Genomic DNA, 17,952 nt, shown 5'->3' with positions numbered 1-17,952 from the left:
AGAGAAGGACCCTAACACTCCAGCAGGAGGTGTGACTGTCCAGGAGGGCCCGAAGCAACTTGACTGGATGGTGTGAAGCTCTCCAGCAGAATGAATGCTATAGAGAAAAATCTGCAATTCCTAGTTTCAAGAGAAAATAGCGGAAATAAGTTATTGTTGCGATTACCAAGAGCTTTACGTGGCCATCACTTTTGTGACTTGAGTTGTGATGAAGCCGATGTTGTCACTGTGACTAAAGTTGTGACAAAGTGTATTGTGCCACCGCAACAGAGAAGTATGCACAAGGCTGACTGTACAACAACAACAAAGATCTTTGCCAGAGGAGGACGCTGACACCACAGTTCAGTAACGCACCTGTGGTTTCCCTCATGCTGCTGTAGCCCCCACCCACTGGCTGCCTATCCGCTGCACCTAACAGTGAGAACCAGAAACTGGACCAATTCCTGGTGTGAGCTCTTGCTAACGTTCAAAACTTGCACCCACTTGCAAGATCATGAGGGAGTGGTTCCCGGTTATATCTTATTTGATGTATTTATTGTTATAAGCTTCTTTATTCCATGTACTTTTCCATTGCAATGTTGTAGTATCTTCATGTAAGGTTATTACTGTCCTCCTGTATCTTGTAACTAGCTGCTCAGCCAGTGTGAGAGTTCCATGTGGAATGTTGACGTGACTGGAATGTTGCGTGTTGGTTTGGTGTGAGACAGGAGGATGGGCTGAGCAGCTAGCAGGCTGCTCTTGGTGGGGTTATTCTATGGACTTTACTAACTTAATAAATATCCTAAAGATACATCTAGGCTACGTCTGCTGTGTCACATCAACCTATGGAACCAGGTCACTTCATTTGGCGACGATTTGGAGACTTATCCACGTGTACAAGCTACCTCAAGGAAGTTTTAATATGTCAAGCCTTAAAGGAAGTTAAAAAAATGATTAGCCATGGTCTTGATCAAGTTGGAAGGATGTTACTGAAACTTAAAGCGCTGATGTCACATGGAGAGCTTCGTGATTCACTAATGAGTTCACGCACAGCACATGTTTATTTCCAGGAGGAAATGGTATACATGAGACATTGGAGGAAGTGTGGACAGAGAAGGCTAGAGTTCTACAAGAAACTGTTGACATGGAGTATGAAGAAACAAGAGAAACTGAAACAAACAAGTGAAACTGGAGTATCATGCCCTGCAGCCCCACCAGTGTCCACCACATCGGACAGCCCAAGCAAGGCATGCTGTACCTTCATCTCGTCATTTACATCACCAATAAATATGGTTAGAAGCCTGCGTACATTTTGGAGAAGAAACTATGCCACAACAAATGTCTGCATTGCCACAAAAACGTCTACTGTGTCACAACCGATGTTTTTTTGTACAACAAGAAACAAGGTAATCTGTGGCTGCCAGTGTTTGTGTCTCCAGTGCGGAGTGTCATGCTGCCGTTTTGCATCTTGCCTCGCTTTTGTGACGTTTTAAAATTAATTCGCCTCCGTGTAGGTGCAGGACTTGAAGAGCTCAACTAGTGCTTGTTCACCCCATTTTTGCTTGATTACAGCGAAAAACTGACTTTTCGTATGTTCATGTGCTGTTTGTGTCTAGAAAATTGCTCGAACATCTGCCTGTCGCACTTGTGAGCCAACTAGGTGAGACTCTTTTAGTTTTCATTGTAAACTATGTGATGGTTTGTTTTTCCTACGTTGTGGCCGCTAGAGCAACAGTCACGCTCTGTTATGAATTTAAAATACTGCTCGCGCCTTACCTGGTTAGTGGAGTCACGCGGAGCAGCTCAGGAGCCTTCCATGACGTCTTCTATTCTTCCCGGTCTTCCATGATGCCTAAGGACGTTTTGATGCAAGAGCACGCTGTGACCCACTCGGCGTGCGTCTCCTCAGCGTGCCGCCATCTTGGAGTTGGCGGATCCAGGCTTTCTACATCCCTGGTTATTGAAAGTGCCCGCTAGTACTCTGCCAACCATTGTTCATTCAATAAAGTTTTCTTTAATGGTGAATGCACTTCAGCAGCGTCGTAATGTGAGGACCTTCTTTCTCAACATGGAGTGTCCGTCTCTTCAGTTCATCGCTCGAGTAGTGAGTCATGTTATTCATGTCACCGGACACTCGACTCCGGTTCTTTCCATCTTCTGTGGACATTTTAGCTACTGCTGCCATCTGCTATCAAGTACTTCGATTTGCTGGCAAGTACTATGTTTCGTTCAAGCACTGATGTACTCTGGTTTCAGTGGGCACTGTATCGGTTGCAGAGTATTTGCTTCTGGATGTCAACAAGTACTGTCACACACCTGTCTTATCATCGCGCTGACAGGCACACCAGTGTCATTTTAAGCTTAGAGTCGTTATTTTTAACTCTGGTGGTGGTCATTCAACATTTAAAAAATGTAGTGTATTTCGAATGTCATCTTATTTGCTCATGTGTAGTTTAATTACTACTGTATTTTCATTCTTTAGGTATGTTCTCTTATACTTCATGATGAGTTTCTGGAGGTGTTTGCAACATGTCACATCATTGTTGCTTGTGCTTCTAAAGGTTATTAGGGTTGTGTTTTGTGTGTAGCGTGTATCAGTCACTTTGCGCTTCACGTTGTCTACTAATCTGCGTGTTGGTCATGCTGTGATTCACTTGTCGGTGTATAGGGGGTGTTAGGCCCACCTGTTAAATTAGTAATGGATGTTAGTCCCATATACGTAGTGTTTAGGGGGTGTTAGTCCCACCTAGGTCATTGTTAATGGGTGTTAGTCCCATATACTTAGTGTTTAGGGGGTGATAGTCCCACCTATGTTTTAGTCTTGGGTTTTAATCCCATTTACTCAGTTTTCAGGGGGTATTAGTACTACTTCCATTAGGGGTAATTGGTTTTTGCCCCATCTACTCAGTGTATAGGGGGAGTTGGTTCCACCCTTGTAATCGGTATTGGGTTCCTGTGCCTTTTATAGTCTGTTTTATGGGTTTTTGTCCCTTGTTGTTGTCTTCCTCATATAGGAATACCTTGATGGGTGCAGTCCACCCATATTTTGGAGTATATACACGGGTGAGATTCATCCGTAGTGTATTTGTTCTGGGAGTGATTCTTCCTGTATGTTTCTTCAATTTCTAGAGTACCTGTAGTCGTTTTCTATTGTGATTCTCTGCGTTCTTTTTCATATGTATCTTAGGTGGTTTCTTTTCTATTTCTGTTTGGTAGTTTAAAGTTCTTTTCGTGTCTTATTAAAAGAGGAGGTTGGTGATAGTGAGTGAGTTTAATGTTCTCTTTGGTGCCTTATTATAAGAGGTGAATGGTGATAGTTTATTCTTATCTTATCATCCTTTTTCTTATCCTTTTTCTGCCGTTTTATAGTCTGGGTCCCTTTTGTGGTATAGTTTATTCATCTTACCCTTGGGTTTTGGACTATTTTTCTCTTGTTTATATTTTGTGTATAGTTGCTTTGAAGTTTTAGTATTGTTTGTTTTATTTTCAATTGTAAAGAAGGGAGATATTGTAGTATCTTCATGTAAGGTTATTACTGTTCTCCTGTATCTTGTAACTAGCTGCTCAGCCAGTGTGAGAGTTCCATGTGGAATGTTGACGTGACTGGAATGTTGGATGTTGGTGTGGTGTGAGACAGGAGGATGGGCTAAGCAGCTAGCAGGCTGCTCCTGGTGGGGCTATTCTATGGACTTTACTAACTTAATAAATATCCCAAAGATACATCTTGGCTACGTCTGCTGTGTCACATCAACCTATGGAACCAGGTCACTTCAAATGTTTCGCCTCATGCTGTGCATGCTGCAAGCACTCTGAGTGTCCAGTCTTTGTGTTCTTATGTTACACTCCATCCTGTCAGTTTCTGCTGTGCTTTGCTTCTAAGAAGATTATGAGTATATCCTGTTTATATCTTACCTAGATTATGATCTTTAAGATTGGTAACTGCTGGGCCAACAAACTCCACACCACTGAGTAGGCACAGGACACTCATTTCAGCTTGGAGCTTTCCGTTCGCAGTGAACCGCTATCGTTGAAAACACTGTGGGCGGGCAGTGCACAGTGAAGTGCGTGTACTGCCCTATCAATTGTCACACATCTTGGGTTAGGCTAACGCATTTCAGTGCTTGTCCTGCACAGGGCCAGACTGAGAACCGAAACCAGCCCTGGCAAACTGCTCTGCCGGCCCACAGGGGGAGGGGGCGGGGGTGCTGCTGAGTTGTTTAATAGAGCCAGTTTTGGCCAATTTTGTTACAGGGGGCCAATAATGCCGGTTTCCTCAGGGGCCCAAAACTGGCCCCCACCCTGTCGGCCCACCAGGGAGATGCTCGGCGACCACTACGGCCAGTACGGCCCTCATCCTGCATCACCACACTGAAATGTATTGCTCATGCGATTAGTGGTCCACTCTGCCTTTGTTATTACTTGAGATGCTCGTCTAAGCAGCCTATTTGTTTGCAATTATACATTTCCAGTATAAGACTGCACTGTGTGGGTGCCAAAGCAGAACCTGCGGGTCAAGGAGAGGTCAGGGTGCCAAGGATGCAGCAGTGTCTTCTCTTCCCCAGGCTCTTACTCCACCCTTGACAGGAAACCAAAAGTGAAAGGAAAAGCAGAAAACAACCATGACCAACTCTTCCTCTGCCTGCACACTGCCAGCACCTCAGACCATCCTGCACAGCCGGCTGACGGGGTTACATTTCATAGCATTTGGCGGCCTCTTTTCGTCCACCTTACTTCCACTCCTGGGCAGTGCCTAATTTGTTATAAAATAAGTGCCAGGGCCCTCGTCAGGAATTCACTGTAGTTTGCACCACCAATTGCCCCTGCCATCGCTTCCAATGACAGTACAAACACAACTACTAACCATTCCATTCCTGCAAGTGTGACAATTCAGACTATCCAGGCCCCCAAGGCTAAACAAATATCTTGGGTGTCAAATATTGGTTGGTATTATGTATATTAGACTAATAAACAGCTGCTATTGTGCTCATCTCCAAATTACACAACCAGCACCACCATGGTGCAGACTGACATAAATGCAGGTGTTGACAATTAAGTGCCGATGCTGAGCACCAGGAACCACTGGCACAAATTAAGCACTTCTCCTGGGTCAGTGGAAGCCCGTGCTAGGTAGAGCAGAGAGATCATGGATAGCTGAGGGGGCAGAAGCATCACAGGGCAGTTTCAGCACAAGGGGTAATTGAGACAGGTCTGCTTCTTGCACTCCACCTAATCTAATCTAATTTAATACAATCTGTCCCATCCTTTCTGGCTCAGTGCTTTCTGTGCCCATCCTTTTAAATTGACAGAACTACTTTATTCTACTCGCTCTTAAGTGGCATTCAAAGCAACATACATAATGCATTAAATTGTCACATGTATGCACGTTGAAAACATGACTGTCACACGTGAACTGGAAACTTGGCAGTAATTCTTATAATTATGATTGAGGTTATCTGTCTTGTACCTGTTCCTCTCCTTCACCCTCGTCCTTCATTTGCAGGATTCGAAGTTGAAGCAGGTGATCTGTTTCTGTTTTTCATGAAAGTGCCAAACGATCTAGTTTTACCTTCCCCTCATCCACGGTAGGTCTTATATTTGTCTATTGTGGAAGAGAGACACCTGCTGGCCGAACAAGAGATTGCGGATCTCGTTCCATAAACTGTGATGTGCACATAATTTTTAATTAACTTCATACTGACCATTGCTCCTGGTAATGTTTTCTGTGATGAGCAGTTTATTTATTCGTTAGTGACTTTATCAATACAACTTCTCTGAGGTGCACACAGTTGAAACCAGTTCAGCCAGGAAGAATCTCGATGGCACCGTTGAAAGACAGCACTATTGTGTTCTGTGATGAGCACCTCTTTTACTAGTTTAAAGCAGATTTAATCCAGAGGGAATCTCATATGATTACGCTACACTGAATTACGCAAGTTACGCCCACCCCTAATCGATATCTCACAAATGCGAGTGAACCGCAAAAACATGTGAAAGTGAGATTAAGGTTACATACCATTTACAAGTGTATGCCCATCAGTGAGTCATGAATGGGCTTCTTATTTTTTCATCCTGCTGGGGCATTGGATTGTTTTCAATACACCTCCTTGTGTGGGACACTGCCATCTTTTGAGTAAGCTGGAATGCATAAAGGACTCACACATTAGGATGAAACGTACCTGTGCAGAAAGCTTCACGTCAAACATCACACACCGGTAAGTGCAAGACAGCGGACCGGAATTTGCCACGCGCTTATGCTTTGGTGCACGCCTTACCATCCCCTTCTCACTCTCCCACACTTCTGCAAGTCTCCATAAAAGCCCAAAGACTCCGGAAAAACACTCTTCAAACATAACCCTGAGGAACGATTTAAAAAGTCTCACAGTTCCTTTCATTGTACTAAAAGTTTAGTAGACTGCCGCTGTCAGTTTTTGACACCAAACTATTGAAATATTTTTGTTTTTGAGAAATAAACTCCCAAAGTGGGAGTTAATGTTTGTAAAATACAAAACGCATGACCATGACACCCTGGAAGTTTTTTTCTCAGGGTTGGGGGTCATTATTGCTTTTTTTTGTCCCTCGCCTCCAGGTTTTTCTGGTGTAATGTCCGTCCTCTGACTGCCCCTACTCCTTTGGGATGCTAAAGGAAGTATTCTCTTGATAGAGCCAACGAGGTCTCCGTTGACAGACTAGTTAAGGTCCACTGTCTCTAAATGATTTTGGTGGGAAACTTTAGACGTGTCCACTGTGAGTCAAGCTGAGCTGGGTCCATGCCAGATTTTTAGGAAAACCACAAAGAACATGAATATGGTAATTTAGATGGATTTATAAATTTTTTATGTGGATATCCAAAAGGCTTGCCTTGGATCTGGACCTAGGTTGGACACCCAATTTAGGTGAGCAGGTTGGACATGTTCCTCTATTGACACGCCAAGCCTAATTGCACAAGACGCACAGGTATAGATTGGGAAAAAAGACTTGAAGAAACTGTCTCATAAATAACACTGAGAATCTGAGACTGGTGCGGGTTCCAGACATAAAATGGAAAGATTTTGTGAATTCCAGAAAGTCGTGACTCTGCAGCCATGTGAGGGTGTAGACCTACGGCTGCAGAATTATGACTTTTTCTGAGAATTGGACATTTATTATGCTTAATTTGCAAACATCTTGTAGACTTTCTAGCTAAGAGGAAGGAGTTAGAAGCCACAAACCATTTTGGAGAAGTCACAAAAATACTCTGTCCTAGATGTGGGCATCACTTCACAAGGGTGTATCGACTAGAGAGTCACCGTCTAGAAGCCTTGTCTCGCACTTTTGCTGCTAAGAGCTGGATTTTCACTGCCACTGATCCCGGGTGATACCATTGACAAATTGCTTGACTAGTGTGCAGATCTGCACTGATAGAGGATTTGGGTTTGTGTGTAGCACAAGCGCTAAAGGAATGGAGTATTAAAGTAAGTACCCTATTAGGAATTTATTTACAGGCCACCACTTGATTGGCTTGTGCACCAGGAAGCTTTATCCCATTTGGTGCAAGCCGGCTGTTGCATGGGTAGTTGCTTTTTCTGATTTGGTGCAAGCAAGACTTTCTCTGCGGGGATGCATTGATCAAAAGTGTAAGCTGGAAACTGCATGCATGGTTTCAAGAGTACATGGTTCTAGGGTGGTCTGTAAAGGAAAACCTTGGGTTGTGTGTTTGGTCGCAAGGGAGGCCTGAGTGTGCAGTTTTTCACATCAATCATTTCTTGTCCAGTGGAAGACTAAAAGATCAAAAAACTGGTGCAGAAATATCAGCATTAAAAACCAGTAGCTGTGACAATAATAATTCACAGTAGATATTAAACCTTGATTGGTAGACCTGTTGATTTGTATCTGTGTTTACATAAAACTTGCTGTTGTTATTTGTTTCTGTTGTACAGTAGAATCCATGTAACATGTATGTACGATTTAGTTCAAGCCAGGGCTTTACTTTCAGGAAACCTTGACTGCTTAGATGCAAGCCAGATCTTGCAGGTCTAGGCAATATAATGTAAAATTTGTAGTCGGGCACATGTAGCAAGTATAGTTGGGTGTGAGGTGCTAAGTGGTGTCTCAACTTGCCTTGTGTTGTATGTACGATTGTGTCATGAAGAAGAGCAAAGGGTACTTCAGTATTTTATGGATGCTTATAATCAATGTCTTTTCATGTGCGAGGTGTACCAGACTGATGCTAATTTGGTTGTTTTGTCTGAAGCTGTGCACTGCAGACCTTGAGTGCTTGGTTGCCTCTTCTGTAGATGTGTGCATTAACCCCTTCAGCGCGGCGCGGATTACCGCGCTGTGCTGAAGGGTTCGTACGCGGGCGGGGCCATGACGGAGTGGTTCCGTCATCCGCACAGCGCAACAGATGCGCATGACGGAACCGCTCCATCATTCGCATCTAAGGGGTTAAGCTTCTGTGGGTGGTTTCCTCCTTTGATTTGGAGGCACTTGGCCTGAACAAGTTAGATATGTCTTTGGTTATGATACACCAACCACAGACAAGTGCACTTTCCAGTGCTTAATTTGTAAAAGTATAAGTGCAGGAGCCCCAACTGTTGCTCAGAAGCCACAGCTGGCACTAATAAATGTCAGGGCTACCAAATACCAAAGCCCCAAAGGCTTGATTCCACCTCATGCCTCTTTGAGCCACCACCTGACACTCCATGCCTTCTTATTTCACTTTTTCAGGTACTTTTTAATCCCTCCTATCTTTCCTTATCACTGTTTTTCTGTCTTTCTCTTCCATCTTCTTTCCCCTTTTTTTGTGTTTTCCGATCTTGCTCTAGGTTAAAGACTGGTGAGGAAAGACACGCGGCAGGGACGAAAAATGAGTCCACCTGCAACCACCGGCTCAAATTACGCCCTGGCACAGTCATAGTTCAGTGTGGGTTTTCCTAGTTGCACGGTAAGGGGTGGATGCACAGACCATATGTGCCATTATAATGAACATTAAAAGCCAAATAAGTTGTGAAGTCAGTCAGAATTCTGTAGATGTAATTGTATGATAATAATTCAATACAAGTTACAGTATAGTGATTGAGTCGGGGGTTCAAACTAGAAGCAAGGACACCCGATTTGTGTTGCTTTCTTAAATACAATTTGGGCCGTGTGTTTCCCTATCCGTAGAGTGTTGCAATGTTTAGTGGTTTGAAGACAGGAAGCAGCTTCCATTGTGGTGTTTATTGAAACTAGACACAACAAAAAGTAGGACATCCTTTGTTCTGACATTCTCTGCTTACTAGACGGCGACCTTTTGTTACAAGAAGATGGGATCTTCACTGTTGAGTGCCTATGTGTGAAGCAGAGTGTCATAAAAGAGATACTCTGGGCTACTGGGACCCAGCACCATGTGTGAAAATAGGAGATGTGGTCCCAGGATTGATTGTGGAGGAGTCATTTTGATGCTGTCATGAGGTGTTCGCGAAATTTGTGTAATTGACTCTGGAGTAATTACGCATAATTTCCAGAAAATTACGTGTGGATACATGACATGCAAATCTGTCTTCTTGTACTATATTTTAGTGCAAAGTGCTTCCTCATAACGGCTTTGGACTAGGGACACATTTTGCAGTAAAAACAAAAAAAATAACAGAAAAAAGCAAGTGGCATGAGCAACAGTGGCTTTTGTTCTGGCCGCTCACGTTATTCCACGTGCTTGCAGTAAAATCTTACTGCGAACGGCATGTACTTAAGTGACGTGACATAATGGCATAATTTGGGGAATTTCTTGTGACAAATGCAATGAAAAATTACATAAACTATGCTGGCAAGGGTGGGCCAGCTACATTGGGTTTCCAAGGTCAGGCACTGGGGCTTCCCCTTTCAGGTATTGCTAAGGCCAAGAGTTCTATTGTGGATAGGTTGCTATAACACTGTCTAAGTGAAGAGTATCAAATCGGTTGTAATCAAGCACTAGCACTATTTCCTTTAAATTGGACAAGTTTATATAGCGGTCCCTTATTGCAAGGATAAGAGACACCGGGACATATCAAAAACGGCCTTGTGGTGTGGGAAGAAAGACTGTAGGTTTCCAGGTTGCTCACATTGTCACTCAGCATTAGTGATAAGTGATAAGTGGTCCTTTGTTGTGAACGATTAAAGTCATAGTGATTAGTCAATGTTAGACTTTCACAAGACCACGTGAAGGACTGCGGTGGAAGAGTACACCTTTATTGAGTATCAATTTACATAGGGTCAGTACTACTTGGAGTTTTGCTCTAGAAGGATGAGCAAAAGAAGTTCTAAGCAGGATATGGTCTGAAGTTAGGCCCAAGGACAAAGTTTTATCCTTTGAGGAGGCTGGCATGACACTGGATTAAGTTTGTCAACTCGTATCAAAATCTGGTGCTTGGGTGTCAATCCTTAGTTTTTATCGACTGACCCAGCCCTTAAACTGTTAGTCTCACAGTAAGTGCCACAGACGGTATCCATTGTTCTTCTGAGTGCCAATGTACAGTTGAGGGACACAATTTCACACCTTTGGATACCATCAGGGTGTTGTGCATCAGTGGTTTAAAAAGATCAAATGGGCACATCTACTGGGCCAGGCATGTGCCGCTGCCCATCAGAACTGCTCAGTATCTTTCTTCCACCCTTTCCAAACCCAGAGGTGTGATGCTGATCTTCAGAGGTGGCGTACCATCTCTGGACTCCTGGAAGGACAGAGGGCAAAACTAATGGGGCACGCTGGAGTGCCGTCATGGGCGAATCACCCCTATGATTTGCTATCAGCATCTTCATTTCCTTCCAGGGAAACGTAACTAAGTGAAATTATAGAGATGTGGCACAAGACAGAGGTTAGCGTCACAGATGGATAAGCAGGTCCCGGGCCAGGACTCAGGAAGGCGCTGGACCAGGAGCAGCAATGTTCACTGCCCAGTTCCAAGGTCACTTGCATGTTATTGACACCAGCAGTCAAACAGTCGTCCTGAACACTCCATAACATGACAACCTCACTTCATGTCTACTTTGCGCACAGAAATCCCATTTAGTGGTGCAGCCTGTGCTTAATTTGAGCCAGTGGTTGCAGGTGGCGCCCACAAGCACTCATTTTTAGGGACTGGTGCTTATTTTAACTCGTTGTCCAACAAAACACAAAGGTGGAAAGGAGGAAAGAGAGAAAGTCAGAACAACAGTCACAATGGGAAAAAACAAGAACCTGCAATAGCACGATAAAGGGGAGGGAGTGTCTGGTGGTGGATTAAAGACGCCTGCGGTGGAATCAAGACTGGTATTCGGCACCCCGACCTTCGATAGCCGTGGGTGTAGCAATGATGCCATTGGTTCCAATGCAAGCAAGGAATGTAGCCTCCCAATCCACTTGTTTAGTTGCAAAAAAACACATTATAATTCAAGTGCAGCAGGCCCTTGCGCCCCAGGGCCGGTGCCACTGCACCAGCGACACAATTTATAGCTACGCTCTTAAACACAGCTTGCCTGTTTCTTTTTCCCAATGTCACAGATTTCACATGTTATGAATGTTCATATTTCCTTCAGGGCTGTGCTGCCTTGTGTCAATGTTCACATTTACTCCTCTGATCTCTTTGTGTTCATGGTGACATTTACCCTGAGTCCCTTTCTGGGACTTGTACCTTTGTGCCTGTGTCCAGGTTTCTTATTCGTAATGGTTTCTTTGTGTCAATAATCACACTTCCTAAACCACTGAGTTGCTTTACGTCTATGTCCGGGAACAGTTACTTTGTAAGAAATGTTTAGATCTCTTTATGGGGTTAGTTTCTCTGTAGCAAACTGCACTCCTCAATGGCAGCCTTTACATTGCCAAAGCTCAGTTACTTTGTATCTGTTCTTTTCTTAATTTAATCTTGAGTGAACCGTAAAAGGATAATAACTGCAGGCTGTTGTTGAAGGTTTAATAAGCTGCCAACATGCATTTGTGTGACATGAACACAAACCTGTACTAAGTTTTAAATGTGTCTATAATATAACTCCTTCGCCACAATGAAGGCCCTTCTCTCTCTGCCACCCCAGTTCTTTTGCTGATTCAACCTAGCGCCATGATATAACTGCAAGGTTTCACGCAGCACTTTACAAAACTTTTTAATAAGTAATTAAATATGTAAACGTATTTTATTTTAATTATTTCTTTACTTACAAAATAAAAAATAAAGCTCTGTTTACCCATGCACTCCGTCATCCTCCAGTAAATAAATATCAGATCATTTAAAACAATTTGTGGGGAAAATTTATAACAAAATGCTGGCTCTGGTGGACTTTGCTCTCTCTTCTTCCCTTGTTGGTGTCCTGCTGATCAGGGGTCCAGACAAGACAATGTTGCTCTTAAAGTACTTAAGGTTTTAAATTGAAAATGGAAGCTTCAGCTCGCGCACCTATCTGCCCGCTGTCCTCCCCTTTCTCTGATCATAGCCTTAGGACCTTTAGACTACTCAAGTACTGGGGATGCCCTCTGCAGAATGCTGACAGGAGCCTGTGAGAAGTTGGCCTGATGTATGATGTCACTAGTTATAGTGTACACCTTATATCAGTCCAAATACCCTTATGGTGATTGGTTGTAAAGTCAACCTTATAGACCAGCTATCCTAGTGGTAGCATGGACAAGAGCAGTCTTAGGCTAAACCCTGAATGGCATGTGAAGCCAGCTGTGATACCATATATAATCCCTTGAATACCAAATGAAAGGACACCACAACAGATATATATATAAAATAAAGTGTATTTATTCTAAGCAAACCCTCAGCACTCTTTATGAGATTAGAGGTGAGTACAACACAGTCTTATTAATGCATACAGTAAGTCACACAGGTAAGTAATACAGTTAGGCCCTAGGGGCCACGCAAACCATATACTAAGTAAGTGGTATAAGAACCACTGTCACGGAAATAGAATAGGCCTAGGGAATCGCTGGGGCTGCACTACACTAGCGTTAGTTAGGAAGTGGGAGGCCCACGGGATTCGTGTGCAGAGTGGAAACACTCACGCGTAATGCGTAAAAGTCAATAGCAATAGTACAGTTTTAGAAACGGTAGATTTAGGACACTTCCGGAGTAGCTAGGAAGTTGAGACTTGAAAACTAGACACTAGGATAGTCACTATCCTGATGAGCACCGGAGTACCCAAGTTACCTAGCCCACAGGCTGCGGGTGCATAGGGGTGAAGATGCGTCGTTTTCGTCGTCGACTCCTATGGATGCCTGAAGAAAGATGCTGACAGGCAGTCAGTGAAGAGTGTCCGGTGGATCCCAAGGCTGGGATCAAGAAGAGAAGAAACCTGCAAGCAGAAGGGACAGAGTCAAGGTCACTAGCCAGTGACCACGTGGAACCAGGAAGGAACCAGGCGATGTCGTGAAGACTTGCAGGTGAAGGTGAAGCTTGTCGCTGCAGCCAGGAGGACCAGGAAGCGTCGAGGACGACCAGGACCAGGAGGCGAGCTGTCCCACGAAGGCTCTTGCTGTCGGCGGCGTCGAAGTTGGACTAGGACTCACCAAGCCTTGGCAAGCGGAACCCACGAAGAACGAAGGACTTGCTTCTGGTGCAGACCAGGAAGGTCTGGGGTGCTTCTTCTTTGCAGAGAAGCGGGAGCCAGTCTGGAGGAGCCAAACCAGCGCAGAAGATTTCAGGGAGCGTCGTCCCAAAGGCCACTAGCCAGCGGGCAAGCAACCGGACAGACGCGGCAAGCAGGAAAATGCTGAAGGGCCCCACACAGGACTCGTGGAGTGTGGGGGGCTGATCTTCGGTGCAGATGGTGCTTGGGGTTGGGGCTTCTCAATCCCCGGTGCACAACTTCGAGGGTACCTCAGAAGCTGCGCTGTAAGTTACTAGCCACTTTTCCCAGGTAGCCGGTCCCACGTCGCTCGTCGCCTCCACGGATCTCAGCTCTGCTGCAGATGTGGATGAGGGTCGGAGAAGTCTGGAAGTCAAGGCTCTGGTCGGGCTCTGCAGTCGGTTCCTCGTAGAACGGTCGCAAAGCAAAGGGTAGTCTCTTGATGGTGCCTGTTTGCACAGGGTAGCCACTCCTTGGCTACAAGGGAGATTCTTCAGTCTTCTTCTTTCGTCGAATGTCGAAGGTCCAGAGTTTCTGTTCAGTTTTGCAGGTTCAGGATAATCTAAAGTCTTGAGGCCCAACTCCCACTCTTATACTAATCTGGGGGGCTGGGATACCTGCTAGGTCACGCCTTATGGGTGGGACCTGGGAGGGGGTGGTTACACCCACTTCCCTTTGTCCAGTTTCGCGCCAGAGCTGGGGCTGGAGTGCCCCCGCGCCGGTTTGAACTGGACTATGCAAGGAACACCTTGTGTGCCCCAGGCATGTCTCATTCCTTTCAGCCCACCCTGCCCCAATACACTAAAGGCTGTCTGGGGAGGTGCTAGCACCTCCCCAAGCAGGAAACCTATTGTCCAGGCCTCCCTGGCTGGGATCACTCCCAGCAGCAGGAGGTCAGACTTGTGTCTGTGGCAGCAGCATCCATTTTGTGATGCTGAGGCTTTGGTTAGAGTTAAACAGCAAAGTAGGATTTTAACATGTCTCTCCCTCTAGAAGGGGGGAATAATATCCTCATCACCAGAAATGGTATGGGGGTATTATTCCAAAGTGTTAGACACCTTACACGACATGTTTTGATAAAGCCAAACCATAGTTACCATAACCGTTTAAGATTATAAGGCACTTTAAGAGTATATGGTAGGCTATATCATAGAACAGCTATAAGGACTTGGTTCCGAAAGCTGCAGACAGGCTCAGCTCATGCTAGAGCACCATCTCACATGTTACCAAGCACTCTGCCTCCAGGATTGTTAAGGCCTGCCATAGGAGTGACTGATAGGTACACATGTGTCTATATATAAGGGTAGATATAGGCATACTATATCTAAGCAAGGGGTGATTACACGACCTTGCCCCAGCTGAGTGATCAGCCAGTTGTGTCTGATTGGAAGGCCAGACCAGGGGTGGCATAATACATGCTGCAGCCCCTGGGAGGCCTAGGGTACACCTATGCCCTGGGTACCTAGGGTACACTGTACAGGGTCCAATAAGGTGATCCTTACCAATTGGTTATGTACCTAGGGTACATGGAGTCCATTTTAAAGAGAGAGCAGACAGCCTGAGACCCTGAATGGCAGGATCTCAGGCCAACTAAGTCGAAAAACCAGCTAGACACTATGCAAAAAGTTGGGGGTAACCATAGTCAGATATCCACCTTCCTACACAACCCCCTCCCCCCCAAACGAAAGGAGATAAGGCTGGCCTTGACAAGGTAAGCCTCTATTGCCTAAGTGGCCATATAAGGAAGAACCAGCACTGGCATGGTTACCCCCTGTCTCATGGTCCACTAAGCAATCCCTCATCCTAAAGATATCATAGGGTCTCCACCATAGGGAATCTCTACCTTTGGTGTGTCTTTGCAAAGTAAAAGGCTGGTGTTGAGATGGAGTACTGAAGTGAGTGCCCTCAAAGTGAGGCCTCAGCTTCCTCCAATCATCCTCCACCATGGATGCCTTTCTTTCTCTAACTGAGTTGCACTGTGCTCTCAGGGTCAGCCTCTGGCTACCTAAAGCTGGAGGCTGGGTCCCTTTTGTGGGCTTACTGGAGGGACAGGTCAGGTTTGGGGCCCTAAGGTCCCAGGTTTGCCTGTGCCCAACAGAATCCCTCTGGGGGAGGTCCCTAACTACCTGTAAAGGGGATCCCTCAGGAATGTTTTTACCCATCACCTGGCTAGGGCTACTAGCCAGGCAATCCTCATTCTTTTGATTGGGGGGTTCTTGTGGACAGGGGCCCTCTTGGGGTCCACTGGCCTCCCTGTCCTCTGCAGCCCTGGGCTGACTGAGGCAGGGTAGAGAGAGGCAGGCTACCTGCACCAGACTGGGTCCCACCTTGGAAGGGGCCACTGACATCAGAGGCTCTGCCAGGCCAGGCCTGGCTACCTCTGGGGCAGTTCCTTCACAAGGGGTGAGGTCAGATCCCTGAGGAGGCTGACCTTTTCCTAATGTCTGGGGAGAGGGAGACTTTTCTTCCTCCCCACTACTCTCTGTTTGTGTGGAGTGATCCATAGTTTCAGGCTTCACTACACCTATATCAGTCTGAGTGTGGGCTGAGACCATTACAGCCTTGCCAACCTTTTCAGGAAGGTACTCAGTTTGTGTTTGAGCTGTGACTGTCACAGCTCTGCCAATTTCTACAGGGAAGTCTGTCTGTGCCTGGGCTGTGGCTACCACTGCCCTTCCAGCCTTTTCAGGGAGGAAAGCTACTTGAACAGGGGTTGTGACTGGCACAACCCCACTACCCTTTTTGGAAAGGCCTACCATTTTAGAATGGGTGTCTTGTTCAACTCCAGCCCAAGCTGAGAGTTCTAAGTCATTCCCCAGCAAGCAGTCCACAGGCAAGGTTGGAGACACTGCCACCCTTTTAGGGCCAGTGACACCTCCCCAGCTGAGACATACCTCTGCCATGGGATGACTGTTCTGTTTGCCATCAATGTTAGTTACCTGGTATGAGAAACCAGGCAAAAGCTGCTCAGAGGAAACTAGCCTATGGGCCACCATAGTGATGCTAGCTCCAGTGTCTCTGTAGGCCTCAGCTTTTCTACCATTGATGTAGGGTTCCTGTCTGTACCTACCCAAAGTGTTGGGACAGGCAGTGAAGTTGGCAAACCCCATGCCACCATCACAGACAAGAGTAGCTGGTGTAGGGGAATTGGCTAAGCCAGGATCCCCCTGTGTTCCCCAAGAAAACCCAACCAAATTTTTGGGGGCACTCCCACCACCTGGGGGATTACTGCTGACAGTAATAGGTGGTGTGACAGGAGTAGTTGGAGGAACAGTTTTGTTTTTAGCCTGTGGACAACTGCTGTCAGTTTTCCAATGCCCAGGTGTTTTACACACATGGCAGTAAGGCTTTTTAACTGTGGTAGAGGAGGGAGCTTGGGACCCACCACCCTGTGTGGAGTTTTGGGGCCCTGAGGAAGATTTCTCTTTTGCTTTATCCCCACCCTTCTCTTGAGGCTTGGTGGTATCTTTCTTTTGGTCACCACCCTGATTTTTAGGCCTAATCCTGGTCCTGACCCATTTATCTGCCCTCTTTCCCAATTCTTGGGGAGAGGTCAAATCTGAGTCTACCAGGTGTTGATGGAGAAGCTGGTTCTGACAATTACTAAGGATCTGCTCCCTCATAATCAAGTTGTACAATCCTGTATAGTCCTGCACCTTGCTGCCATTTAACCAACCTTCCAAAGCCTTAGTGGCACAATCCACAAAATCAGACCAGTCCTGTGTCTGTGTCTTCTGGGTGTCTCTGAACAACAACCTATATTGCTCAGTGGTTAAGCCAAACCCATCTATCAGAGCACTCTTCAGGACTTTGTAATTGTTTGCATCCTCATCACTGACTGTGAGGAGCTTGTCTCTACCTTTGTCAGAAAAGGAGAGCCACAAGATAGCTGCCCACTGACTTTGGGGTACCTGCTGTACTTTGCAGGCCCTCTCCAAAGCAGTCATCCATTTGTGGATGTCATCCCCATTCTGATATGGGGGGACTATCTTGCTTAGGTTTCTATGGTCATAAGACCTATCCCTATCTCTAGGAATGTTGCTGCCACCAGTGGGTTCTGACCCACACAATTTTTGCTCTCTAGCCAGAGCAAGCTTCTCTTTGGCAAGGGCAATTTCTTCCCTCTGAATCCTCAGATTAGCTTCCCTCATTCTGGCTTTATGCTCCTTTCTCTCAGGTGAAGTCATTCCCCTGTGAGAGGAAGCATTAGAGATGCTAGAAACATGGGAGTGGATGGATTCCCTTGAAGGGGATCTGTCCCTCCTGCTTCTCTGTGAAAGCCTACTTGGGGGTCTGTATGGGGGGACCCCATGCAAACTCCCATGTAAACTTAGGTTAGCCTGGCTAAGTCTTCCTACTTGGCCCTGGCTGTCTACCTCTTCATCTGAAGTCTCCTCTGACTCCTCTGTGGTGGGTAGACCCTCCTCTGTGCCTAGG

General features: G+C 45.8%; 1 protein-coding gene across 2 annotated transcripts in view; it reads left to right on the top strand.

Annotated features, from left to right (window-relative positions):
• Nucleotides 1-7,225: 7,225 nt before the first annotated feature.
• The window catches only part of LOC146772512 (asialoglycoprotein receptor 2-like), a 45,542-nt gene continuing 34,815 nt past the window's right edge, over nucleotides 7,226-17,952 (top strand). Inside the window, exons 1-2 of one of the 2 annotated variants that reach the window (XM_085639893.1) lie at nucleotides 7,234-7,430; nucleotides 8,784-8,902. The gene's annotated coding sequence lies outside the window, so the exon portion shown is untranslated. Of the gene's footprint in view, nucleotides 7,431-8,783; nucleotides 8,903-17,952 lie in introns of both variants that reach the window. The other variant, XM_085639892.1, reaches the window with a different exon arrangement.

The sequence above is a fragment of the Triturus cristatus genome, chromosome 12, assembly GCF_964204655.1.
Source record: "Triturus cristatus chromosome 12, aTriCri1.1, whole genome shotgun sequence".
Lineage (NCBI taxonomy): Eukaryota > Metazoa > Chordata > Amphibia > Caudata > Salamandridae > Triturus > Triturus cristatus.
Note: the sequence above shows the minus strand (reverse complement) of the source record. Positions and strands in the feature narration are given on the sequence as shown.